Consider the following 19,050-nt stretch of genomic DNA (forward strand, 5'->3'; position numbering starts at 1 on the left):
ATAATCGTAAGGGATTTGATTTAGGTCATACCTGAATGGTCTATTTTGGCCTCACTTATCATTAATTTTTATATCTCTTAGGAACCCAGAATAATATTCTCTGGGCATCAAAGATTTGTAAATGGTGTCAAATTTCACAGTTCTCTTGAGAAGGCATAAACATTTCATGTTGAAATGTTTGTCTTCTTGCTATTGTCCTTATGGTGCTACTTTCCAGTACGTTCATTTGCATTTGACTTTCCACCCTTACACAATAATCCCTTAAAACCTAGATCAGATAGATCATGAAGCTCTTCAAATTCAATGGCTCTTGCTTATTTCAGAGTATGAGTACTTAAAAGGACTTACAAGACCCTACATGATCTAGGTTTTCATTCCCTATCTGACCCCATCATCTATTTCTCTCACCTGCTCTCATTCTAATATAGTTACACTTACTCAGCATCCCTTGAAAATGCCTCTGAGCCTTTACACTTGTTTTTATCAAACTACCTAGAACATACTGCCACCTATCTATATTATTTACATACACTGCTTCCCTTCCTCCCATGTCTCTTGAATATCATCTTCTCACTGACAGTTTTCTTGAACACATATAAAAAAATTGAACCTTTCTCTCCTCAGCACTTCCTGTCTCTCTTAGTTTTCCTTTTAAATCCTGATCATTGTCTTATATAATGCATATTTTACTTATATTTATTTATATTATCTGCCGTTCCCCAACTAGAATACTAGCTCCGTGAAGACAGAAATGTTTGTCTATTTTAACTTCTAAAGCCATATGCCAAAACAGGGGCTGATACAAAGTGAGATTTCAGTCAATATTTGCCAGATAAATAAATTAATTTGAATCTGCTATGTCTGGTTTAGTGTATGCAACTTTTTCTTCCCTATGCCCTTTCTACCTCTTTTCTCCCTTTCTTCCCAAGTGGGGCTATAGAATAAAAGGACCTATCTTTTACCAGGGTTGTAAGTTTCTGGGAAACTTTATCTCAAAGATAAACCAAATGCAAAGAAAACCCTGTTGATTATGCTAAAGGGAATATGGGAATGTCTATCCTGGCCTTGCAGCTGTCTTGTTTTAAAAAGATAGAAGCTATGGGTTCTCTTAAATTAGGGTGTTGTCTTTCTTCTGGGAAGGATGCATAAAAAGCTAAGCTGCTACATGTATACAAAGGGCATGGTCTAATGACCTATCCATGTCTCTACTATTTTCTTCCCAATGCCTTGTACAAAGCCTAAAACTAATCAAGTAGTACTCAATAAATTGGTAAAAGAAAGAAGGCTAGGACAACTGATTCTTTCTGTTCCCACAGGACTACTCGTCACCTCGGCAAAAGATCTTCCTCCCCTGAAACAAGCAGAATGGGGGTGGTTGGTGGCCATGTTCACACCCATACTTGATATTGACTTCCACAATACAAGGATTCAAGGTGTACAGCTTCCTGTGAGAATGTAAACTGGCAGTTCTCTGTGGTGGCCTGCCGGGGTGCAAAAGGTAAGGAAGTGAAACCAGCTGTCTTGGATGTTTTAACAATTCTTTGAATGCCAAGTATGGTGAACTCAGACACTATGTGAAAAGTAATGAGGTCTATCGCTGTGGGAGCTAATTAGATATTCCAGGCCATGTAACTTGTATTTCATAAACCAGAAACTTTTAATGGGCCTTTTTATTTCCTTTGGGTGTTCCTTCCTTCCTTCTCACTATAGGTTGTTGCTCAAATATCTCTGGCCATTGCTAATTATCTATTCGCCTCAGGCAATACAGGATCTGACTGTCAGTCCAAGAGCAGCCTTGGGCAAAATAATTCGCAACTATATTTACCCCAAATTATTCTTTTGGTTCTCTCTGCAACAACACTTTCCATCATCACAGTTACCTTGGTGCTTTTAAGACTTTTCACTGCTTGCAGCTGTTTGATCCCATTCATCCCTCTGGAGGTTGAACTGTTAGATGTTAGACTCTGAGTCCCATGGGTCTGCACTTATTCTTAGCTAGCCCAGGGAATCGATACTCCAATATTTTCCAAGATTATAGAATTAAAAATGTATTAGTCTGAATTAAGGAACATCTCAGCTGCCCTCAACTTTTAGAATCTTATTGAATGATTGCATAAATATTTTATCCTTATCTGTTCCAAAAAGAAGTTTTGGCACCTGACAAGGTAAATACAATATGACAATATAATATATTGAAAATAAGTGATGGAGACTTGAGATGAAAGACTATGGAATTCATATTTGCCTCATACCCTTCTAGATTTCTTTCTAAAATAAGAAGGAAAAAAGTTATCCAAGGGTAAGAGTGAAGAAAGTGGGAGAGCAGGCCATGAAAAACTGAGAGATTTCAAAAAATGACTTCATGAAGGTGTGCCAAAGGGAGAGAGTTTTAAAGGGTACTTATAAAGATTACCTGGGTTTCCCAAGTGGCTCAGTGGCAAAGAATCTGCCTGCCAATACAGGGGACATAGGTTCGGTCCCTGGGTTGGGAAAATCTCCTGGAGAAGGAAATGACAACCCACTCCAGTATTCTTGCCTGGGAAATCTAATGGACAGAGGAGCCTGGAAGGATACTGTCCATGGGGTTGTGAAAGAGTTGGGCATGATATAGCAACTAAGCAACAACAACAACATAAAGGTTACATAAGTGGGCATGTGAATAATCAGAGTAGTATTAAGATTACTGAGCAGCACTACATGCATCCTATGTGATAATGGAGCAACTGCTTCAAAATTATAGTCCATGTTCCTATACTGAGAAAAAAACATAGATGTAAAGAAAGAATGAAAACATCCAAGGATTTGTAAATTTTATTTCTTACACACCTTTTCTAAAGAATATCTCAAGGATGAACTCTGCCCCAAAAAACAATTTTTTTGAGGTAAACCAAGCAAAAGGAATGTATGGGAACTGGGAAACAATGGCTCCAGTTCAAGTAAGTGCTGAAGTGACATCTCAACATGACAGCAGTTTGGCAGGCTTGCAGAACAACCAAGCAAGTTTGGATCTAGTTGATAGAGACTCTAGGAGGAAGGCTTCCAGGTAGTAGGATGGGGGTGGTGGTGGAAGAAATTGATAGACTAGAATGTGTAATTCAGCACTTGGAAAAAAAGAATGGAATTATAAAGTTAAATCATGCAAGAAATAAGCAAAGGCCATTTGAAACTCCAGAGGGGAAAAGAAAGCCTGAAAACTATATAAAAAGTCATGAATGATCTAACTGTGAAACAAATTGTACTATGATGTTCAGGAGTTAAAAAATATATATAGAAGACAATACTTATTTGCACTTGAACCAATCCTCTTCATGTGGCTTGAGAATCGTAGTATTGAGCTCAGGGTGAAGGGAATGCAGTCTCAAAATAGAACTTGGCCTGTACTGAAGGTATTTATGTTGTCCCAAAAATGAAAATGTTCTTCATTGATTTTGAGGTTTTACAATCATTCTATGAAACAATTATTGAAATGTTGACTTTGGTTGCAAACAATTTAAATGTTAACAATCTGATAATATAAAAATAAATACATAATTCAAATTAGTTAGAACATGAGTGGAGGATCCTGGGATACATGGAAGAAAGGGTCAGTATGCTCATATCCTCAAAGTCAGGGAATTTGTGCACGTGAGCTCAGTTGTGTCCAACTCTTTGTGACTGCATAGACTGTAGCCCACCAAGCTCCTCTGTCCATGGGATTTCCCAGGCAAGAAAAATAGGATGGAGATACTGATGGAGGTTAGAAGAAGAGCTAGTGGAATATTCTGTTTAATGCTACAAATGTGACTAATTAGAGAATTAAGCTCAGTAAAAAAAAATGGAGGAGGAAAGAGAAAAGGGAAAATTAATAAACTAAATCCACATGGTTCAAAGGTAAGAAAATATGTTGATATTACTTAGAGATATGGAGATTACCATCATAAATTCTCTGAGCAGAAACACTTAAATAAGTTGTGTTGTGAAAGTGGTACTGCAGGAGTAAAGTAAGGAGTGAGAAACTATTGTCATTGTACCTTTTCTGTTTCTTTGTTTTACAGTATATATCTCTCCTTTTTATTTATTTTAAAAAAAAATTTTTAAGAGTGTAGTTGATTTGCAATGTTGTGTTTCTTTCAGGTGTACAGCAAAATGATTCAGTTACACATATACAAACATTCATTCTTTTTTCGGATTCTTTACCTATATAGGTTATTACAGAATATTAAGTATTAAGAGTCCTTGTTGGTTATCTGTCTTATAATATAGTAGCATGCATACGTTAACCTCAAACTCCTAATTTATCCCTCCTCCCCCCACTTTTCCCCTTTGGTAACTGTACGTTTGTTTTTGAAATCTGTAAGTCTGTTTCTCTTTTGTAAATAAGTTCATTTGTATCATTTTAAAAATTTAGATTCCAAGTGATATCATATGATACTTGTCTTTGTTTGCTTGGCTTACTTCACTTAGTATGACATTCTCTAGGTCCATCTGTGTTGCTGCGTATGGCTTTATTTAATTCTTTTTTTATGGCATTGCTTCTAGTGTTATAGCAGACTAAGTGTTCCAAGGGAGCAAAGCATATTCACATATGGATCCACTGCATAGTAGTGGGCTTACAGAAAGCAAGAGAGTATCCCAATAAACCCTCTAACCCAAAAAGAGGTCTGAAGTATGAGCTGGGAGTATAAAATGGAGGATAGCTGGGAAAAAGAGGGATCCTGAATATGGATGAGAATAGAAGCACTGTCTGTATGGATACTGTGAGCTTTGATCCAGAAGCAAAGTAGGGAAACTAAAGGTAGGATTTTGTACTAAGGTGAAATTTTATTTTTTTTTTTATTTTTAATTAAAAGATAAACACTTTACAATATTGTTTTGTTTTCTGCCATACAACAATGCAAATCAGCTGTGTGTGTGTGTGTGTGTGTGTGCACGCACATGCGCGCACAGTCATGTCCAACTCTTTGCACCTCCATGGACACCTCTGTCCTTAGAGTTCTCCAGGCAAGAATACTGGAGTGGGTTGCTATTTCCTATTCCGGGGCACATCACCTATAAGTATACATATATCCCCTCCCTTATCATAGAGCACCAAGCTGAGGTCCCTGTGCTATACAGCAGCTTCCCACTAGCCATCCATTTTACACACAGTGTTGTATATATGTCAATGCCGCTCTCGATTTGTCCCACCAAGAAAGGAGGGTAAACTGCAACATTAAAGGGAAGTAAAAGTGGACTCAGCTTGGTGGTGGCCATTGGTCATCAGCAACAAAAGCAAATCCTCTTTGGGGAAAATGTTCTTAATTTAGGTAGCACTCCCACACAGTAGTATCAAGTGATGGCCTCACAATCAAATAGCACCCAAGAATAGAGAAGGAAACTGAAATGAATGAAAGTAAGGAGAAACAACCACCACACATTAAGACTCCCCAAATTACTGATACACAGATTGGAAGGCACATAATACAAAACCATTATGTTTGAAATGTTTTTTTTTTTTTTAAAGAAACATTTGCAAACAATAAGAGCCCATTGAGAAGAGACTGGAAATGTTTGTAAATGAAATGAGAACTTGTAAAAATAAAAAGTTATAACTAATAGAATAAAAAGGTGATAATATATTCATAAAGTGAAATTATATTAAGCTATGAAAACATATGAACAACAGCCACATCACCAATTTGCCTTTCTTGATTCTATTACTTCTTCTGAGATTCTGATCAGGGTGTGAATTTTCCAGAGTGATGGAAAATGTGAATCCACATATACAGGAAACTCAATGAATCTCAAACACAATAAGTAAAACAGACTCATGCCAAGACACATTGTAGAGAACCTGCAGAATTTCAAAGACAAAAATGTATTAAAAGGTATCCTCCTAGGATAGGAATGATTACCCATAAAAGAAAGAAAATTAGATTGGTAGCAGACTACTAATTAGCAAGATCAAAACCAGAAAGTGTGCTTAGAAATAATGAATCACAACTAGAAATGTGTATTCAGTAAACTACCTCTAAAATGAAATGAAGATTCTTGAAGAACAGCATAAATTATGATACCCACCACCAATGACTTTTGCTAAGTGAAAGTGAAGTCGCTCAGTTGTGTCCGACTCTTTGCGACCCCATGGACTGTAGCCTACCAGGCTCCTCTGTCCATGGGATTCTCCAGGCAATAGTACTGGAATGGATTGCCATTTCCTTCTCCAGAGGATCTTCCCAACCCAGGGATCGAACCTGGGTTCCCACATTGTAGACAGATGCTTTACCATCTGAGCCACCACTTTTGCTAAAGGAGCTTCTAAAGGATGTTCTTCAGGAAAGAGTTACATTATCACAGAAGGACAATCTGAGCAAATAAGAAGGTAAAAACAAATATTAACCACAGAGTAAGCAATATAATAACAATAATAACAGATTTACAATGCTGGAAAACAAAACAGCATTTAATTTTGGAAAGTCATATTTAGAATTAACATATTCCAATGATATTGTTTAGTTAAATACATAAGATAAAATTTCAAGGGTGAAGGTTAAGAAATATAATTAACAAAACAGTAAAGACAAAAAGCACATTAGAGAAAAAAACTCAACCCAAAATTGAAAGGAATAAAAAGAATTTTTAAAAGCATGATAAATATAAACTTTAAAGTAAGATAATATAAGTAAGTCTTAACATATATTCAATAAATATAAATAAACTAAACTTCCAGTGAAAAACAGATTATTGTATTGGGTTAAAATAGAAAAAAAATCAACTGACTGTATGATCTTTATAATAGGCAAGCCAAAAGCATGCAGAGTGGAAGCTAGAAAACCAAAGGACATGAGAAAATAAACTAGGTAAATATTGACTAAAAGGAAAAGAATTCTGGGATCATTATATTGATATCTGATCAAAAAGACTTAAAGACCAAAAGCATTATTAGAAATAAAGAAGGTCACTACATAAAGTTGAAAAAAGATCAGTCCACCAGGAAGATAACATAATTCTAAACTTGCATGAATCTAATATATGTGTCAAATTTGGTGTGGCAAGAAATTGATACAATTGCATGGGTAAATTCATACATTCATCATTAAGAAACTTAGTGGAAAATTTTAACACACCTTTCTCAATAAACTCAAGAATTTTTAATTATCAAGTGTAATGAAAGAAAACTGGAAACAACCCAAATATTCATTTAATAGTAAAACAGATAAAAAATATGATAAGATCATAAAATAGAATGCCATACAGCTATGACAGCTCTGAAAATAAATGATCAATAGCTGCATCAACAGTATGTGCATAGCTCACAAACATAATGATGAGTAAAAGAAAACAAACATAAAATACATACTGTATGATACTATATAACGTATAAAGACTATAGTACATGAAGTCAGTTTTTAAATTTAACAGTCAAATATTTGTCGGTCTGGGGTGAGCTGTCTTTTCCAGATACCAAGATTTTAAAGCTCTTATAATTAACACAGTATGTTAGTGGACATAATGAAAACAAACTGAGCAATAAATTAGAATAGAGATCTAGGAAATGTGCGTGTGTGTACAAAACTTTGATTGTATGACAGATGTTGTGTTGCTTACCACTGGGGTATACAGGAGGACTCTTGGGTAAATGATACTGGGAACAACTGTCTTTCCATGTAGAAAATTTAAAGCGTTTGGATAAATCTTTAAATTGCACAATTCATAAAAATCAATTCTAGAAGCTTTGAGGACTCAATTGTGAAATGCAAAACCAAAACTTTTAGAAGAAAATATAGGAAAATCTTTCTGACCTCTGTATAGGAAAGGGTATTTTTAAGACACAAAAGATCTGCTCATAAAACCAGAGATGTATAAATTTAACTGCTTTATAGTTAAGTACCATTATTCATTAAAACATACTAGAAAGAAAAGGAAATTGAAGCCAACAACCAGGTGAAGTTATTTGTAAAGCATGTAACTAACAAAGGATTAGTGACCAGAGTATGTTAAAAATACAACTGAATAAGAAAAAGACAGCCTAAAAGTAAATTAGAATAAATTCAGAAACCGAGCAATTCACCAAAATAAAGAAATATCCATAGCCAATGAGCAGATGGAAAGATTCATAAATCTTTTACTAATGCAAATGCAAATTAAGAGTGAAATAATATAGCACTACACACCCACCAGAATGGCAAAATATTGAGAAGCTTGACAGAGGATGTGTATCAACAGAAATACTGTTATGCTCAGCTAGTAGGAATATAAATTAGAGTGACTTTGGAAAATGAATTTTCTGTCTCTCTCAAAGCAGGGTATTTACATATCCTATGACCAAATACTTTCATATCTAGGAATGTGATTTAGAAAAACTCTTACACATTTTCACCAAGAGAACCATATAGGAATCTTCATAGACATACTGTTTGTAAAAGTCTAAAGCCAGAAACGATCCAAATGCCTAGAGATTGGAGAATGGAGGAATATATTAATATGATTAGATACACACACACACACTACACGCAGTCACAAATATTAGTTTGGCCCAAAAGTTCATTCAGGTTTTTCCATAAGATGTTATGGAAAAAGTCAAACAAACTTTTGGGCCAACCCAGTAAATGTGAACCAAACCAATCAATCCTAAAGGAAATCAATCCTGAATATGCATTGGAAGGACTGATGCTGAAGCTGAAGTTCCAATACTTGGTGGCCACCTGATTTGAAGAGCCAACTCATTGGAAAAGACCCTGATGCCAGGAAAGATTGAGGGCAGGAGGAGAAGGGGACCACAGAGGATGAGATGGTTGGATGGCATCACGACTTAATGGATATGAATTTGAGCAAACTCCAGGAGATAGTGAAGGACAGGGAAGCCTGGCGAGCTGCAGTCAATGGGGTCACAGAGTTGGACATGACCTAGTGACTGAACAACAACAGAATCTCAAATATAAGAAGTCTAGTTGGAGAAGACCATGAATTTGGGTGTAAGCTTTTTGCCATTTGAAGCAGAGAGGGAATAATTGATTATATGAGTCATGCAACTCATGAAACCACATTTACAGAGACAAACAACTATTCCTGGTATTACAAGTTTACTCTTGACATTGGAACTAAAGATTTACTTCACTACCAAAACTTAACTATATGAAACTATTAAATACAAGGACTTCCCTCATGGTCCAGTGGCTGGGATTCTTTGCTCCCAATGCAGGGGACCCAGGTTCCATCCCTGGTCAAGGAACTGAATTCTGCATGCCGCAACTAAGACCCAGAGCAGCCAAATAAATAAATATTAAAAAGAATACATCCTAAAATTCCAGCTCCCAACACATATTGGGTGGGCCAAAAAGAAGATATTGTTACAGGAAACACCTGAACAAAGCTTTTGGCCAACCCAGTATATCGCTGATTTTTTTTACATAGTCAGGGTTTAGATAGTCACAGACTGCAGAGCCCCAGAAGGAAGAATGCATTGGAGCTCTGGGGAAAGCAGAGCTTGCTTTTGGCTGCACTGTCAGGTTCCTCTATTCCTTCCAGTTAGTATTCTAGAAATCCACATACACCCATAAGATGGCTTAGCTAGGTAAATGATAATAGAATTGGTAGGCAACTACCCTGATTTTGTTGACTCACCCAGATAGCAAGAAGACAGGGGAATATGGTTTTGTGTTATCCCTCTGTGTTTGGAAAGTATCACCAAAGATAAAATGTGACTTAGTATAATAAGAATTCTTTTTCTGCAGTTGGCCTTTCAAACATTTGTTTCAAAATGAACTCAATATTAATAGTTTGGAATATCATTTCATTTTATATAATAGATAATGCATGTATTTAATAATAATCAGTTACTTACTTTCACATTTACAAAGAATATATAAAATATGAGATTTGAGAAAACTTCTAGGTCAACCACCCATGACACACACATACATATTGTATCAATATATATTATAAAGCAAAACATTCTTTGCATGGCATAAATACCCTTTACATCCTGACTCTGACCTATTTCTCTAACATCTCATACAATCCCCAGCACATGTTCACTAAGATCCCCTATACCAGAATTCTTATTCTCCCAGTAAAATTTCCCTCCTCTATTGTTGGTGCAGTCTCTCCCCTGACCCATTACTCTGTAATGCCCAATTATCTCCATCTAGTAATCTCCTTGTCTGCTTCAAATTTCAGCTCCACTGTTGCTTCCTCAACATCTTCATACATGGGGATATAATTGTTCTCTTATTGTCACATAGCATCTTACATAGATCTCAAGATTTTTTGTGTCTTTCTCCCTATGTTTTAGATTGATTCTCTACTTCAGCCAATGAGATCATTTCCAGACACTGGCATGGCTACATGAATCTCCTCTAACAATGAATTGTTATTCATTAATTCTAATCACTTACAATTGTTTACTGCTTTATGTTTTTTTTATATATTTTAATGTTTATTTTATTTTAAACTTTACAAAATTGTATTAGTTTTGCCAAATATCAAAATGAATCCTCCACAGGTATACATGTGTTCCCCATCCTGAACCCTCCTCCCTCCTCCCTCCCCATTCCATCCCTCTGGGTCTTCCCAGTGCACTAGCCCCAAGCATCCAGTATCGTGCATCGAACCTGGACTGGCAACTCGTTTCATACATGATATTTTACATGTTTCAATGCCATTCTCCCAAATCTTCCCACCCTCTCCCTCTCCCACAGAGTCCATAAGACTGTCCTATACATCAGTGTCTCTTTTGCTGTCTCGTACACAGGGTTATTGTTACCATCTTTCTAAATTCCATATATATGCGTTAGTATACTGTATTGGTGTTTTTCTTTCTGGCTTTGAGTTCCATTGTCGGTTTGATCCTACAATATTTTGGGAAGGAGGTATTACTTATATTTTGCAAATGAAGGACCAGGGACATGTACATGAGTTTCCTAAGACTGCACATAGCAATTTCTCAGTATCTGACAAAATTATATAAATATTTATCCCTTGCCAGCAACTTCAATCCTAGAAATCTGTCTCAAGACAGAAGTGGCAAAATATGAAATGATCCTTGTAAACAGCTATTAATTATAACACTATTTATAATAGCAGGAAGTTAGAAATAAACCAGTGTTTATCAAGAGGGAACTGAATAAATTAACTATAGGGCATCCACCCAAAGGAGTACTATGCTGCTGTAAAAAGGAAAAAGAAAGATGTCAATATCCTATGGAATGGTCTCTCCAGGACATACTGTTAAATGTAAAGAGAAGAATACTCCATATGATATATTTCATGCATATAGATATATTAATTTTTTATTATAAATATGATATATTTTTTAAGTATAGTAGATTTATGAACTTTTCAGCCAACCCAATTATTTTCCTGATGTTGTGTTAATTTCTGTTGCACAGCAAAGTGACTCAAGTTATATATATATATTCTTTTCTATGTTCTTTTTCATTATGGTTTATCTCAAGATGTTGAATATAGTTCCCTGTGTTATACAATAGGACCTTGTTGTTTATCTATTCTTTACATAATAGTTTGCAGCTGCTAACCTCAAACTCCCAGTCCATGCCTCCTTCAGCCCACTTCCCCTTGGCAACCACAAGTCTGTTTTCTATATCTATGAGCCTGTTTCTGCTTCAAAGATAGGTTCATTCTGTCATATATTAGATTCCACATATAAGTGATATCATGTAGTATTTGTCTTTCTCTTTCTGAACTATTTCCCTTAGTATGATAATCTCTAGGTACATTTATGTTTCTGTAAATGGAATTATTTGGGTATTTTTATGGCTGAGTAATATTCCAGTATTATTTTTATTTTTTGATAGAAACAATGGCGACTAAACCAACTAATAAAAATGTTTAAAAGTAAGAGACAAATAAAGAGTACAGCTTGGAAGGGAAAAAGATCAACTGTGTATTTATCTGAAACTATCTTGTACTATAGTTTTGAATTGGGAAATATCTAAGTGATTTATATTATTTTAAAACAAAATAAAGCATAAAATTAATCCTCACAAATTTAAAATTTACTTTAAAATGTTTTATGTATCAAGCTGCAGGATAAGCACATAAGGAAGAATTATTTTAAGTGACTTTAAAACACAGAGTTTTGACACTGTATCTGCTATATTATCTATTCAAAGGACAAAAAGAATCAAATAAATGTTAGACTGCAATCAAACACCTATTGTAAGAAATAATATGGTATTGTTATTTTGAATCTATATGGGGTGATTTATATAAATGTCCTTAAGAACCAAGATTTTGGTCATGAGCAAAAGAAGATAAAACTATGAAATCAAAGGAGTTAAATATAGTCCCTGTAATCTTACATGTGAATTTGAAACATCACTATAAACTAAAGATTTAGTTTTCTTTTCTGTAGATTGCAAATCTCCTACCTCAATTCTCTGAAGAGAAGCATAGAACTAATGATTACCCCTAGCATCTAAGTTGTCATCTTTAAATATGAAGTCCTATTAAATGAACCAGAGTTCCTTAGAGAAATGGGTGATTTCAGTTCTGAGGCAGGAAATGTACAAGATGAACTTTGGGGCATCTAGTTCAAGAAATCTAAAAGGCAGTGTCATTACTGTCCTGTTAAAGGAACACAGAAAAATCCTACTGTCAGACTTGGAATAATTTAAGCATAGTAAGACTAACAAGGACTCCCTGGTGGCTCAGACAGTAAAGCGTCTGCCTACAATGCAGGAGACCCGGGTTCAATCCCTAGGTCAGGAAGATCTCCCGGAGAAGGGAATGGCAACCCACTCCAGCATTCTTACCTGGAAAATCCCATGGATGGAGGAGCCTGGTTGGCTACATACAGTCCATGGCGTCACAGAGTCGGACACGACTGAGCAACTTCACTCCCTTAAGACTAATAAATGTGGTAGGCCTGTGAACGTAAGAGGATTAATAATAGTACTAAAATCAATCTAGCTCTTTCAGAGTTTATTAAAGAATCAACTTCCCATTCTCAAAATTGGTAAATAATGTGAATGAATGCAACATTTAACCTACTATTTGTGTTTGAACTGTACTTTAGAGTCACTGAATAGCCTGTAAGAACATCCTTTTTAGAATGCCAAGTAATAAATTCATAAGGAATGATAGTATTACAAAAATCACAATTGTGTAATTACTAATAAAATGCTAGATCCAGGCAGCAGTCATCTCAGGCTGCTAAGATTATTCATTGAAAAGTAGATGAGGAAATTTAAAATGAATAGATGAGGCTGAAAGTACATGAACCCACTGATCCATCTTAGCATGCCCAGAAGGAGGCAGCCAGTCTTCATATACCACCTGAAGGGATACAATGGGAAGTAATATCCTAACAGGAAATACAAAGGGTGGAGAAACATGTTAAATGATACCAGGATGGTGTTGTTGTTCAGTCGCCCAGTCATGTCCGACTCTTTGCAACCCTATGGTCTACAGCATGCCAGGCCTCCCTGTCCCTCACTATCTCCCAAGTTTGCCCAAGTTCATATCCTTTGTACTGGTGATACCATCCAGCCATCTCATCCTCTGACACCCTCTTCTCCTTCTGCCCTCAATCTTTCCAGCATCAAGGACTTTTCCAGTGAGTCACCTGTTTACATCAGGTGATCAAAATATTGGAGCTTCAGCTTCAGCATCAGTCCTTCCAATGAGTATTCAGGGTTGGTTTCCCTTAAGATTGACTTATTTGATCTCCTTGTTGTCCAAGACACTCTCAGGAGTCTTCTCCAGCACCACAGTTCGAAGGCATCAATTCTTTGGTGTTCCACCTTCTTTACAGTCCAGCTCTCACAACCATACACGACCACTGGGAAAACCATAGACTTGACTATATGAACCTTTGTTGCAGAGTAATGTCTGCTTTTCAACACACTATCTGGGTTTGTCATTGCTTTCCTGTCAAGAAGAAATCATCTTCTGATTTCATGGCTGCAGTCACCATCTGCAGTGGTTTTAGAGCCTAAGAAGAGGAAATCTGTCACTGCTTCCACCTTTTTTGCTTCTATTTGCCATGAAGTAATGGGGTCGGATGCTATGATCTTAGTTTTTTTAATATTTAGTTTGAAGCCAGCTCTTTTACTCTCCTTCTTCACCCTCATCAAGAGGCTCTTTAGTTCCTCTTCACTTTCTGCCATTAGAGTGGTATCATCTGCAGTCTGTTGATGTTTCTCCCGCCTATCTTGATTCCAGCTTGTAACTCATCCAGCCTAGCATTTCTCATGATGTGCTCACTGTATAGATTAAATAAACAGGGTAACAGCAGACAACTTTGTTGTACTCCTTTCTCAATCCTGAACCAATCAGTTGTTCCATACAGGGTTCTAACTGTTGCTTCTTAACCCACCTACACGTTTCTCAGGAGGTAGATAAGATGGTATCTGGTCTAATATTCCCATCTCTTTTAAGAACTTTCCACAGTTTGTTAGGATCCACACAGTCAAAGGCTTTAGCATAGTTGATGAAACAGAGGTAGATTTTTCTGGAATTCCCTTGTTTTCTCTATGATCCAGTGAATGGTGGCAATTTGGTCTCTGGTTCCTCTGCTTTTCCTAAACCTAGCTTGGACATCTGGAAGTTCTTGGTTTGCATTATGCTAAAGCCTAGCATGTAAGATTTTAAGCATAACCTTACTAGCATGGGAGATGAGTGCAATTGTCTGATGGTTAGAACATGCTTTAGTACTATCCTTCTTGGGAATTGGAATGAAGATTGACTTTTTTCAGTCCTGTGGCCAATCCTGGGTCTTCCAGATTTGCTGACATATTGAGTTCAACACTTGGATAAAATCATCCTTTAGGGTTTTGAATAGCTCTCCTGGAATTCCATCGCATCCACTAGCTTTATTGACAGCAGTGCTTCCTAAGGCCCACTTGACTTCACTCTCCAGGATGTCTGGCTCTGGGTGACTGACCACACCATTGTAGTTATCCAGTTCATTAACATCTTTTTTTGTATAGTTCTTCCATTTATTCTTTCCATCTCTTCTTGATCTCTTCTGTGTCTATGAGGTCTCTACCAGGATGATACAATCAGCCAAATCCAGAACATAGTTAAATATACAGGGAAAAAATGGTCTGTATTCTGTAACAAATTTGTTTCATGTTGGGAAAAAAAGGAATGGAGGAACTATTGTAAAATAAAAAGAAGCTTAAGAGACATAAAAAACAAATACTGGGACTTCCGTGGCAGTCCAGTTGTTAAGTCTTTGTCTTCCAATGCAGGGGTATGTGTTCAGTTCCTGGTGGAGAAGCTAAGATCCCATATCCTCATGGCCAAAAAGCCAGAACATAAACAAACAACAGAAGCAATATTGTAACAAATTCAATAAAAACTTTAAAAATGGTCCACATTTTAAAAAATCTAAAAAAAAAAATACAATGTGTGGGCCTTGTTGAGATCTTCATTTGAACAAATCAACTGAAAAAGACAATTTGGACCCAGTTATGGGAATTTGAATGTGAATCAAGTATTAGATGCCACTTAGAAATTATTGTTAATTTTAGTTGGATTATAATTATACTGATGGTATGTTAAAAAAGCATTTTTACTAAAATGGATGAATCTTCCTTCTGTATGTAGATTATATCTTAATAATTTTTAGAAACCTAGTTTTAAAAAGTGTCTGTCTGAGGAACAGACATCTGATATTTCTTGTTTGCTTCACACTGTTCAAGTGGGAGGAAAAAATACAGTGTATAGATGAGACAAGACTGGCAAATTGTTTCTAAATATTGAAGCTGGATCATGGGTACTTTTGTACATGTTTTTAAATTGTCATGATAAAAAATAGAAAAAGAAGTAAAACATGAGTAAAAGAAGGCACATCCTATTAGCAGAATGCCAACCCAGCACTTCTAAGCCTAATGCTCTTTATGGTAACTATTGATACCTTTAAGAACTTAAACTAACAGCTGCTGCTGCTAAGTCACTTCAGTCGTGTCCGACTCTGTGTGACCCTATAGACGGCAGCCCACCAGGCTTCCCTGTCCCTGGGATTCTCCAGGCAAGAACACTGGAGTGGGTTGCCATTTCCTTCTCCAATGCATGAAAGTGAAAAGTGAAAGTGAAGTCGCTCAGTCGTGCCCGACCCTCAGCGACCCCATGGGACTGCAGCCTACCAGGCTCCTCCCTCCATGGGATTTTCCAGGCAAGAGTACTGGAGTGGGGTGCCAAACTAACAGCAGACAGGCTTATTAAATGTATCAATATAATACAACATCCTGACTTCTAGGACCTTACAATGGCTTAGGAAGATAAGAATCATCCTGAAATAGCTCTAATGAAAAGTAGCATGCCAGGAACCCAAAGATTTAGATCTGTTTCAGATGGAAGTCCTCTGGTTATCCACATATGCCGAGGGACTATAGAACCTGAGTGATTGTAGGTGGCAAGGGCATCTCTCCTCCTGCTGAAATACTGGGCAGTTTGGGTGAATAGAAAACAGGTTCACACTTTAGTATATAAAGGGAATCTACCAAATAGATGCCCTAAGTCTGCATTAGACCCCAAGTGGTCCCTACATCTGCTGTGCTGCAAATGCGAGAAACCTTTGCTTTGCCTTCCTGTGCTAAGAGCTGACCTGCCTGTGTTCATTCCCCTCCTCCATAGGAACAGTCAACAGAAATTTTATAAAACAAGGAATACCTTATTTTATCAACCGCCTGAGGGGCTGAGTATGAATAGAGGTGACAGTACTCTGGTGTATGTCTCAGAACTGTTGGTTTGGGTTGGAGTGCTGGTGAAATTGATGGCGACGAGATGTATATATGTTTATGTGTTGTCTGCTCTTCTGAAAAAAGTGAGTAGACTAGATGTTTTATCATCTCCGGAAGAGAATAGGAGCAGTAGTGGTGCTGATGGCGAGGAGACCAGCAGTGGTGTTAGAAAGGAGTAGGCAGAAAATGTCAAGAAGCTTCAGAGTTAGCTGGACATAGAGGGGACGGGATGAGAAGAGGCTGGGCCCCTTCAGTGGGTTGTAGTAGACACCCATCCTAAAGGAATAAAGCTAGACAGTTGATCTAATGAGGAGGTGCCAAAATATGAAAATAAATTACTACACTGAGAAAAAAAGTTAACCTAACCCTGATGAGGGACTGGGGTAGATAAGCATTGAGATACTCCAAGTGAGTCACTCTTTTATGTGGCATATAGAAACCAATGGGAGGAGAGTAGAAAGAGATTGGGAGAGCTTAATTCTTTGCCCATTAAAGACTTTTAGATGGTGCAATAGGAGATAAGCTCTGAGAAACAGCTGTGCTCCTGGAACAGGGACCTATTTAGATATTAAATTAACAGAAGGAAAGGAGGACCAGTCTGTTCATTATCGTATCTCCAAGATTTCATTCTATTGTAATGATGTGTTTTACATTTTAGGTATAAAAATGGCTATGAAGTATAGCTTGAGGATCAGAGAAGTTTAATGCAACAAGAAATCACTTTGGGGGAAAAAACAAAAAGGATTCATGGATCACAGAGAATTAGAATTGAAACTCAAAGTATAGTGTAGCGGTGTGATAGCTGGAAATAAGAGAATGGATAGTGTCTATGAGATAGAGTATATAAAAAGGCTATGGGTGAAGGGCTGTATTTTTATGAAGGTCCACTAAGGACCAGAAGGTGAGTGGGAAGAAAAGCACAAGAGAGAAGGAGTGGAACAGGTCATGATATAATCAGTCAGTCAATTCAGTCACTCAGTCATGTCCGACTCTTTGTTACCCCATAGACTGCAGCATGCCAGGCTTCCCTATCCATCACCAGCTCCCGGAGTTCACTCAAACTCATGTACATTGAGTCAGTGATGCCACCCAACCACCTCATATTCTGTCGTCCCCTTCTCCCACCTACAGTCTTTCCCAGCATCAGGGTCTTTTCCAATGAGTCATTTCTTCGCATCAGGTGGCCAAAGTATTGGATTTTCAGCTTCAGCATCAGTCCTTCCAATGAATATTCAGGACTGATTTCCTTTAAGATTGACTGGTTTGATCTCCTTGCAGTCCAAGGGATTCTCAAGAGTCTTCTCCAACACCACAGTTCAAAAGCATCAATTCTTTAGCATTCAGCTTTTTTTATAGTCCCACTCTCAAATCCATACATGACTACTGGAAAAACCATAGCTTTGACTAGACATATCTTTGTTGGCAAAGTAGTGTCTCTGCTTTTTAATATGCTGTCTAGGTTGGTCATAGCTTTTCTTCCAAGGAGCAAATGTCTTTTAATTTCATGGCTGCAATCACCATCTGCAGTGATTTTGGAGCCCCCCAAAATAAAGTCTGTCACTGTTTACATTGTTTCCCCATCTATTTGCCATGAAGTGGTGGGACCAGATGCCATGATCTTCATTTTCTGAATGTTGACTTTTAAGCCATCTTTTTCACTCTCCTCTTTCACTTTCATCAAGAGGTTCTTTAGTTCTTCTTCACCTTATGCCATAAGGGTGGTGTCATCAGCATATCTGAGGTGACTGATATTTCTCCCAGCAATCTTGATTCCAGCTTGTGCTTCATCCAGCCCAGCATTTCACATGATGTACTCTGCATATAAGTTCAATAAGCAGGGTGACAATATATAGCCTTGACGTACTCCTTTCCTGATTTGGAACCAGTCTGTTGTTCCATGTCCAGTTCTAACTGTTTCTTCTTGACCTGCATACAGATTTCTCAAGAGGTGGTCTCATATTCCCATCTCTTGAAGAATTTTCCACAGTTTGGTGTGATCTACACAGTCAAAGGCTTTGGCATAGTCAAAAAAGCAGAAATAGATGTTTTTCTAGAACTCTCTTGCTTTTCCGATGATCCAATGGATATTCACAATTTGATCTCTGGTTCCTCTACCTTTTCTAAATCCAGCTTGAACATCTGGAAGTTCACGGTTCACGTACTATTTGAAGTATGACTTGGAGATTTTTGTGCATTACTTTACTAGCGTGTGAGATGAGTGCAATTGCGCGGTAGTTTGAGCATTCTTTGGCATTGCCTTTCTTTGGGATTGGAATGAAAACTGACCTTTTCCAGTCCTGTGGCCACTGCTTAGTTTTCCAAATTTGCTGGCATATTGAGTGCAGCACTTTCACAGCATCATCTTTTAGGATTTGAAATA

Source organism: Bubalus kerabau, chromosome X, assembly GCF_029407905.1.
Source record: "Bubalus kerabau isolate K-KA32 ecotype Philippines breed swamp buffalo chromosome X, PCC_UOA_SB_1v2, whole genome shotgun sequence".
Classification (NCBI taxonomy): domain Eukaryota; kingdom Metazoa; phylum Chordata; class Mammalia; order Artiodactyla; family Bovidae; genus Bubalus; species Bubalus kerabau.